Here is a 10951-nt window from a genome sequence, read left to right as displayed (position 1 = left end):
AAATGCATTGTACTACATGGTATCTTATTTATTGTTTTTTACAAATATTTATCGCATAAGGTAGGTATCTGACATACTATCACACGTGCATTTGCACGTGCACGTTTGTTAGTGTATATATATATATATTGTCTCATAGTTAATCACGATACCGAGGATAACATCAACTATCGTAGTGCACTCCCACTAGTTGTGTCCAATGTCTATCTCATGAGAAATGAACACAAGCCAACTCGTCTACCAGTTTAGATTTTATCTAATCGTAATCTACAAGAACTGGTCTATGAGATTTGTATGCTCACCGACAATAGGAGGTAGTGAAAATTTTACTCATTAAGAGTTTCTATATCACAATTGATTTAAAAAATGAGGGATTTAATATATTTTTAAAATTATGCGTCAATAAAATAATAACAAATGACATGAATTATTCATCTCATGTGACATTTAATTCATGAACAGCTAAGCGTAATACATCCATGATAACGAAGATCACAACACATCACATGTATTGAACTTCATATTTTTCTAACATATGATGGCATAAAATAAAATTTATATTTTTATTTATTAATTAGTATAATTGTGTGTTAACGAAATCAATTTGAAAGTCTGTCAAACAAACATCAAGTTTTCTTGAGTTGGAACAAAAAATATAATATTGATTAAACTCTCACAAAATTAAGCTAATAAGTTGCAAAATGGTCATGTTCATAAATGAAGTTTGGATCCTCCAATGCGCTTCAAACTTGCCTTCCAAGATTATCATATAATCCTTAACTAATTAAACATCCAAATTATGGAAACCTTAGAGAATTAATTAATCCATCAATTGGGTTGCTCAAGGGGATACATAAGTTTTAAAGTAGACAGGGAAGAGGGAGAGAGAGAGAGAGAAACAAACTATGCACTACATACATCTCATATATATAATTTATTTTTCTCCCATAAAACATTATCAAAAATTACATGATTAATGTGCATTCATTAAAAAAAATTTATTATGTCAAATTAACACTCAATCCAACATGCAATATCCCCTTCTATTCCTAGAAAGGTAAAACAATGGTTCAATGTCAATATTGTGAATATAAACACTTTACATATAAGCATGGACCAAGAAACAATTTCTATGGGCGCAAATCAACTGCAATCAAGCACGGCTCATAAACCCCGTCACTATGGGCCTAAAATAGTAAATCATGCTTGTTGGCCCACAAGGTAAATCCCTAGGAAATCCCTCAACCTTAAATACTTAGGATTCGTTTGGTTGCAAGGGGAATTAAAGGAAAGGGAAGTCAAATTTTCAAACTTAAAATAGATTTTTTTGTAATCATAATTCCATGTGACTATGTTACTAACTCCAAATCATTCAATATTTGGTTATTTAATTTCACTTTAAATCCACTTCCCTTTGGTTTAAAAAGTAAAACAAAAATTACATGTAAAATGTATCATTACTAAATATGGTAAGAAATTTAAGTAGTTTATACAATCACATGGGGTAATGAGTACAAAAATTTCTTTTTTAGGTTTGAAAATTTTCACTTCCTTTCCCTTTGATTTCCCTTGCAACCAAACATTAGCCTAAATGTTAAAACATTATGAAAAATAATGTGGGTGGGACCCATAGACAATGTCCACCAGCTAGGCTTAACAAGATCCAAACATGGTCAAGGGAAAAATAAAAACTATTTTTTTAAAGAAGAAGCCCAGGTTTACAAAACGAAGTCAAAAGTGTTTTTAAAAGAAATGAGCTATCATAAAAAATACCATGGGTTGAATCCCTTGGGTCAGGCCTGGGCTGGACCACTTGGGTCTTGCTTGGGCTCATACCAAAATATGGACTAATTAGAAAAATAGAAAAAAAAAAAAAAGCAAAACAGAAGGCCTTAACCAATTTAATCCAAAACATGATTTAATTAAAACCAAGCCCAAGCCCAAATCCATACCCTATCTCAAAACAATACTGGATTTAATTAAAAACCCAAGCCCATCCAAGCCTAACTCATTTAATGACTTAAAATCAAAGGGTTAATAGATCTAAATAAGGATCTATCACCCCTTCTCCTAACCCTATCTCAATGTCTCTTCCTCCGCACGAAGAAGAACCAACCACTGCTAGTTCTACTCGATTTTTATTTTTTTCTTCAAATATGCTTGTAGGTCACACTCACAGGGAGAAGGTCACCAGCCATGGCCCTGCAGCCACAAGTTAAGGGGCATGCAGCCATGGGCTCCAAGTATGTAAAATCAGTAGGGGGTGGGGCAATGATCATGCAGTCCTGGTAATTAACAACCATCAGCTGCAGCCTTGGTTGGCTTCGGCCATGATGAAAATCCCTTTTTTCTAATGAATTGAATGAACATTAATACATATTAGGATTTCAAAATCTTGAAACCCTAATACGTGCGGGATAACCGCTCTGATACCAATTGATGACAGCAAAAGGTGTGAGATAATTTTTTTGAAAAATAATCCATGTGCACATTAGAGTATTCAAATCGAAGTGGGGTTCAGTGTTACGTCGTAGTCCACGAGTGCAAGTCCTCTGAAGGAATACAACACTTGAAACACCGAACTTGTCATAAGATCAAGAAGTTGCAATATTAATTGTCTTGCCTCTTCACATTAGGGTTTCGCAAACTTTAGAACACACTCAAGAATGAAGAAAGAAATGAAAAGAGAAAAAAAGACTTCCTGCCATTGATGCGCTCATTCTCAGGTGAAAATTGATTATATGTCTTTTACATTCTCATAAAACATATATATTACTAATCCAAAATCCCTACTCCTTGTGTTGAGTAAAGATATAAATTAGCGGGATCCTATAGGATGATCCTATCATGACTACTAAAATGGGTTTGACCCACTTTAAGTAAATAAATATTTACTAGTGAATCACACTCATTATAGTAAATAAAAATATGGTCATGAGATCACTATTTGGTCGTGCAGCCCCTGTACCACTGTCGGGGTCAATGAGAGCACGCACATGAGTAACAAATATGGATGGGATTTTTTATTGTAGGAGGGGTTGGGTGGTAATTTCACGTACTCCCATGTTTAAGCGCATGAACCATGCAATTAAGCGACATTCTTTTTACTAAAAATATTTACATATTGGTGCAACTACAACTGGATATAACAGATAAACCCCAAGGTGATAAAAACAATTACATTAATCTCTCCACTTAAACAATATCATATAATAGATTTGCGACTATAAAAAATGACATAAAGAATGTTTGATCATAGATTGATGGAGTTAAGCATTCCTAGCAGTACGAAAAGAGAGGTCATGATGTTATCATCTACGTCCATACTGCTCCTCGTAGAGCAGATCCTGAATCCAATCAAGCCTTGGACTAAGGAACGGAAGAATTCCCACTACCACTGGCAGGTCAGACAGGCCGTGAGTATGGTGGGAACGGGCTTCCCAAAAAGCTAGCATGGGCTGGAGCCTTAGCATAGAATGAAGTGGACGACCCTAATGTTGTGTTGGAAAAGTCGGGTTGAAGGCGAAGAAAAGAAGATGTAGGGATGGGATGGGGCACAGTGTAACTAAGAGAGCCATTTCATTTAGGACAAGGCAGAATGGGTGAGAACGAGCAGTCTGTTATCCGAACCGATTGGTCAGACGACGACTATCGGAGAGTCTCATTACCAAATAACCGATGCTAATCGATACAAGACTCTCAAAGTGATTCAATTCAACTTACATACAATATGAATGCTCACATTTATATTTCTAAATTATATTTCAAAAATATACAATGTAACAACCCTTAGAACAAAATGCACAATTCCATTAGTTTACGACAACCACCCATGATAGCATTCAAATTAATATGAATTAGAACACGTAAATTAAATGAATTTGATGGACACATTCCCAATAGGATAATGGGACCTATTTGTCACAAAGGCTATGGCTATGGGATCAATAATCTTGATGGTGAGCTTCATCGCAATTGTTCTTGTCGTCCAGGTGGCGAGACTTAAGAATAGTGTATGCTGCAATGGCAGAGGATGACAATGACGATAATGATGAGTTATCCAATGATGAATAAGAAGCAAAAAATTATCAAGTGTAAAGAATGACATTAATTATTCTAGATTTTCGACCAAGGGATTCTAATTTGTGTCCTGTAAAGCAGGGAGACATGAAACTTCAATGAGGATGCCACTCTTCCTCATTCTCCTTTTACTCTCACTTTTGATTCTTCGGGAGAGTAATAGGCAACGACATATTGTTGATAAAAAAGAGAACATAGATTTGGAGCGAAGATGACTCCAATAGCATTGTGTCAAAGGAAAATACCTAAGGCGAGGACGAGGGAGATGACGAGAGAGAGGGTGAGGTTGGGGTGCAAGAGTGAGGTTGCTAGAAGGTGTATGGGTGCAATGACATATAGTTGAGAAAAAGAGAGCATGGATTTAGAACGAAAGAGGACTCCATTAGCATTGTGTCAAAGGAAGATGCCTAGGGCATGGACGAGGGAGATAACGATGGAAAGGGTGAGGTTGGGGGTGCATGAATGAGGCTGCTAGAAAGAGATTCGTAATCTAGGTATTACAAATCAACAGGGGAGAAAGAGAAGTAGAAATTCATTTTTTGTGAGCACTAGAAAAAAAAAGTTTGGGGAAGAAGAGTTTGAGTCAATATAGGAAAGTATAGGGGAATGATTGAAATTGCCTTGCCTTAAGTGGTATCGTCGTTGGTCAAGTGAATCAATGGTTGCGTTCTTTTAGTCTTATTTTAGTTTAACTTTGTTGCCACTGAAAATGCGCTTAGATCCTTTTTGGTGTCTCATGATTAGAGGCACTTACACAACCCTTCCACACTGTGCCACATTGATATATTGGTATAGAAATCTGGACTATGAGATCATTGATGATGCTCTCGGGCACCCTCACAGAATGGAAAAATCACATTTCCAGTGAGATTGGCCTTATCCTCACATATCTAACTCTCATTAGATTGGAATAAATGGGGTTTATGGGCCCATAACTTATACCTATTCAATACTGATTAGGTGTGATATCAATTGAAATATAGAGGGACGATATTATTACAACAACAACAAACTCAACCTTATCCAACTTAATGGGGTCGGCTACATAGATCCAAAAAAGGAAAAGAAAAGATGGGAAACGAGGTATGGGGAAAGGGAAGATAAATGAAAAATGGACAATGAGAAAAGAAAAATGAAAGATGCAATGTGAAAGATGAAAGATAGTAAGAAAAAAGAGGGACAACCCAACACGTCAGGAGATTCTCAGCTAAATGGGGTCTATTACATGGATTCATACCCTCCAATAGGCTCTATCTGAGATCATACTTGGTACAAGACCTAGACTATGCATGCCCTTCCTCATATGGTCATTTTAGGCCTGCGCTTAGCTCTTTTAGCTCCTTTAATTAGAATCATATCCCTCTTCCTTACTGGGGTGCTCCTAGGCCTCCGTTGAATGTGACCATACCACCTTAAACGACTCTCTCGAAGCTTGTCCATTATTTGGGCGACTTCCAAGTCCGCTCTAATACGTTCATTTTGTACTTTATCCTTCCTTGTTTTTTCACACATCCATCTTAACACCCTCATTTCTACTACACCTAGCTTATCAATATGACACTTCTTAACTACCTAGCATTCTGCCTCATAGATCATACACGGTCATACAACAATCATATAAATTTTTTTTTAAGCTTTAAAGAAATACGTTGATCACACAGAACTCTGTGCGCACCTTTCGACTTCGTCCAGCCATCCCATTTTAATTCTCTGTGAATCATCATCCTCTATGTCACATTCTTTACTTATGATTGACCCCATATACCTAAAATAGTCACTTTGCGGCATCTCTCTTTCCTCAATTCGCACCATATATGTATCCATCATAATGTGACTAAAATTACACATCATGTTCTCCATCTTCATTCTACTAATCTTAAATCCTCTTGTTTCCAAGGTTGACCTCCAAAGTTCTAACTTAGAGTTAAACCCTTCTTTTGTCTCATCCACTAAAACGAAAGAGGAGATTAACTCCAAGTTAGAGCTTTGGAGGTTAACCTTGGAAACAAGAGCCTTTAAGATTAGTAGAACGAAGACTGAGTATATGATGTGTAATTTTAGTCACTCTGCGATGGATACTAATATGGTGCGAATTAATTAGGAAAGAGAAATAATTACATAAACTCATTTACTCAGAGTTTATTTTTTTTTATATTTCCTTAGAATAATAAACTTTCACCTCTCTTTCTCCCTTGGTATGTTAAAATTCTTAGACTATCCCTCTTAAACCCTCACCTGCATCCTCTTCCCTTCATCAACTTCCGATCACCACCCTTTGAATTTCACCAACATCGTTTCCCTTCATCAATCTCCAATCACTACCTTTTGATTCTCCTTCTAGAGACAGAGAGGTGAAAATTTGTTTTTCTAGAAGAATAAAAAAAAATGTGCAACTTCTTCTCACCAAAGTGGTGAATAAAGAAGTTGGAACCTTCTTTTAATTGCCCTTTGTCTTATTCTTAAAAGTTATTTAATCTAGGGGTAATGAATTTTTCAAAAGTTGAAGTTATTTAATGTAATTTTCATGTGAAATGATAGGATTTACCCCATTATAAAAGTTTGTTATACCAAAAAGGCAAAAAAATAAGTTTATGACTTTCTGTCACCAACTAGGGATTTAGTTCATAGTATCGGTCATTGTCAATACTGATATCAACACCAATACGGATTAGCCGCATCGGGCCGGATGAGATGATTTTTCCCCATAATTTTATTTTTTTACTAGTTTGCAATGACCTTTTACCAATATTTTTGGATACTGAATCCTAAATCCATGTCATCAACTTTGAATAGAATAAGATTTTTCCAAAAAAATAAAAAAATATTGAAGAAGATAATTTGAGTAATTATAAGACTTAAGCACAAGGGAGTACTCAGGTGTTGCAAAATCATATGCACTTCGAAGCCGAAATATACTAGTAGATGGTTGTTGTTTATGTTGTGGATGCACTGAGACTATCACCCATATCTTGTTGGGTTGTTCTTTTGGAAGGAAGATTTGGTTTGATAGTGCATTGGGCCTTGTTTAGGGGTGTCAATGGGTCGGGTTGGGCCGGGCCTGCCTAAACCCTGACCCTGACCCTAGAGGCCTTAACCTAAACCCTAACCCTGACCCAACCCTGGCAGGGCCAAGAAACCCTCAACCCTGACCCGACCCTGTCAGGGTCGGGTTGGCCCTGATTGACACTGATTGACCCTGTCCCTGACCTGACCTTGACTTTAATGTTCGACTAAAGCATAAAAATTCTTCAGTCAAATGAAATATTCTAGCAAATGAATCAAAAGATAGCAAAAAAAAAAAAAAACGCTAATTAAACTTATAATTAAACCGATAGCTATCAAATTCACACAACAGTTTCATCAAAAAAAAAAAAAAAGACAAATCCACACAACAAAAACTCGTAAAGATGCTCACCGTGTAACACAATGAAAGGAACAGAATACGAAACCAGAATGAAGAATATGGAGAAGATGAAGAAGGAGACGATTGGGATTAGTGGCGGCCACCTCAAACACTCCACTTGTTGGGTACTCTTGGGCTCCAAATGCATACTCCATACCATGTACTGCAAGTCTGCAAACCAGACTGAAATCAACACTCCATTCATGTTCACTAAGAAAGTCATTCCCACCCAATTCCTTACCCCAAACCAAATAACCTCTTCAATTTTCACTGAAAATCACCCCACCCATTTGACTTAAAAAAAAAAAAAAAAAAACCACAGTCGATTCCCAGTGAAAATGCCCACCACCCCTTTTTTTTCCTTTGAAACTTTGATTAACCCCTTCTAGGGTTCGACCTAGTGAAGGAAAAAAAAGAAAAGAGAAATAGCAAAGAGAAGAGAGCGAGAGACAAAACCAAGAGAGTGATATGGAAGAAGAAGAACAAACGCATATACCTAGTTGGTCCAAACTCGCCTTGCAATTCTCTTCGTCAGCCTTCTCCAAAGTCCAAATGAGAATGATAGATGACGCTAATCCAGAGTCTTTAGGAGTGACATCGCAGTCCGCAGGGAAAGAGATGGGGTTTCGACTTTCGAAGGGAAAGAGATGGGGTTGAGTTAAAAGTTGAATCGCTTTTAGGGTTATGACGCTTTTGAGTGTTTTTTTATTATATATAATATAATTAAATATTGTATATATAAAAGTATATATATATATATATATATATATATATATATATTTATGAATTCATATATATAATCCTACTTTTAATGCGTGGGGCAATCTAGAATAAACTAAACCTAGTTTTCCTATATATCTAGATCGGTTAATGTTTACAACTTGGCGATAAACAATACGGTAGGCGAGGGCTCCACCCGAGGCCTAAACCCAATCCTGACCCGACCCTGCCAGGGTCAAGCTATTTCTAAACCCTAACCCGCCCTTCGGGCTGAAAAATCAGGGTCAGGTCAGGGCCGGGCTCAGGGCAGGTTCGGGCCGAGCGGGCTTTTTTAACACCCCTAGCCTTGTTATACCACCTGGAGAAGAAACCTATTTGTATCAGTGGATTCAACATTGGGACTCTTTTTCACGACATAATAAGATGGCAAGGAGATTGTTGATTTCTCACTGCACTTTTATTTGGCTGAACCTATAGAAAACAAGGAATGATGTGGTTTTTGGGCATCAAAATTGGACACCTGAAGAGGCTATTCAAGTGTCCCTTTCGGCCTTCAATGAGTTTTACAATGCTCAACCTGCTACAACTGTCCAAGCGGGTACCATATCTAGTCCTTCAACCATTGAGCTATCTTGGATCACCCCTCCTCTAGGTGTGGTGAAGATCAATCGTGATGCCAATTTACCCTAAAATACAACATCTGGTGGACTCGATATTATATGTTGCGATTGTCATGGGAAACCACTTCATGTTGTATCTATTCCTGCGATTGAGGAGGCTATGACGATAAGTGTATCAATGTTGGAGGCTATTTCAGAGGGTTTCGATCATGTGCAATTGGAGTCGGATAATAGAAACGTCATCAATTATCTACATGGTAATTTCACTGCTCAACTTGAGACCTATTTTGAAAGATTGTTTTATCTTTCCTCTTGCTTTGAAACTTGTATTTTTCTTTTTATTTCAATGGAGATTAACAGTCTGACTGACTCCCTGACAAGGAGGCCCCTATTGATGACTTGTATGATAACATGGCCCATTTTTTCGATCCATGATTACTAGGAATTATGTAATCCTCAGCCATGAGTTAATTTTCATGTTGTCTAATTATAAAATGCTCTTACCAAAGGCAAAAAACGTACCGGCAATACTAATAAATGGGCCAAATATATAACATGCAATGAATAATGTATTGTATTTTAGTACATTAGCGACAAAGTTAAAAAGAAGGAAGGCAACAAAGGAGGGAACACCAGAATTTTCATGGGGGGCCATTAGAAGATTGATTATATTGAAGAGACGGACCCCACCTTTACCAAAAAACAAAAGAAGAGACGGACCCCACCCATGCATGCCCCATAAGAACCGAAGATGGTGGTTTCCTACTTCTTGTCGCGAGATGATCATCTCAAACACTTGAAATTGCAAAAATCACGAATATCGCGACTAAAAGCTGAAGTGATGGATGAAAAGAACACTCAGTTAGTCAGTCAGTTATCGAAAAGAAGGGATGATGAAGATTCTTGAGAAAAGTGGGTCCCATGTGAAGGGTATTTCGTCAAAGGTCAACGAAAATGATCCTAATCTTTTCTTTTTCTTTTCCCCTCCGTAATAAGAGTTCTTCAATGCGGTATAGTGTACTTCGCAGCTCATGTGACTTCTTTCCCTTCCCGCCTTCCCTCCTTCCCTCCGTTAGAATGCATCTTTCCCTTCCCGCCTCAATTTCTTGGTTATTTGGGAGGTCCCATACGATGATATCTTTTTTAAGAAAATCATTGGTTTTTTTTTTTTACACTGGCAGTATAGGAAATCTTTTTTTTTATTTTTTATTTTAAATTTAATGAGAATCATTTTCTTTGATAAAAAAAAAAAAAAAGAAAAAAGGGAAAAAAAAAAAGAACGCCATTTGATTGTGTCAAACAGGCCATTATCCCTATACCTTGACACAAAGGCGCATGAAATGACCACCGCAATACCTTTGGTCATTTTTGAGATTATAAGGGACTGCGATGGTCATTTCGCATGCCTCTGAGTCAGGGTGTAGGAGCAACATACGCTGTACAACCATGTGACATTCTAATTCACAAAAAATATAAAATAAAATAAAAAATAAAATTTAAGACATGTAAGCACACACAACGGAAGCGAATCCTTTAAAGGAAAGCTGAAATGGGAAAACTGTCTCAGGTAATAGAAATTTACAAGAAAAAGAGAGGGTGAGCACCATCAAACACGAGACAAATCTAAAAAAACAAAGTTCTAGTAACCATTATGGGCCTCTCTATTAGAGGATCATATGGATTACATGTTTTTTACACCTGTTTTTTTGACCAGGAACGAACAACTTTATTAAAAGAAATCTGAGAAAGAAAATGTCATTCTCAGCGTAGTACCGGATACAAGAAAAGAGGGAGGGTGACCCCCCAAACAAAAGAAAATCCCAAAACAAACGAACCCTTAGCAAGAAAATAAGCAAAAACCCATACACCTTCTAGCTTTTTACACCTTGATGATGTATATCATTTACGGCTTTACAATTTCTCATCCAATTCTAATTTTTTTATAAGAAAAAAAGGAGCAAATTAATTGATAAGTTGAAAGTCAGCAATAAAATAAAGAAAACACCATAAACTTACATTTGTACCCACCGAGCATATAAAGAAAGTGAAACTGAAATCTGAGATGTAAAGAGATTTTGAATCTAAATTATATGGTTGGAGGAAAGTATTCAAGGAAGTAGTTAGCTTC

Source organism: Telopea speciosissima, chromosome 2, assembly GCF_018873765.1.
Source record: "Telopea speciosissima isolate NSW1024214 ecotype Mountain lineage chromosome 2, Tspe_v1, whole genome shotgun sequence".
In the NCBI taxonomy this organism is placed as follows: Eukaryota; Viridiplantae; Streptophyta; class Magnoliopsida; order Proteales; family Proteaceae; genus Telopea; species Telopea speciosissima.
Note: the sequence above shows the minus strand (reverse complement) of the source record.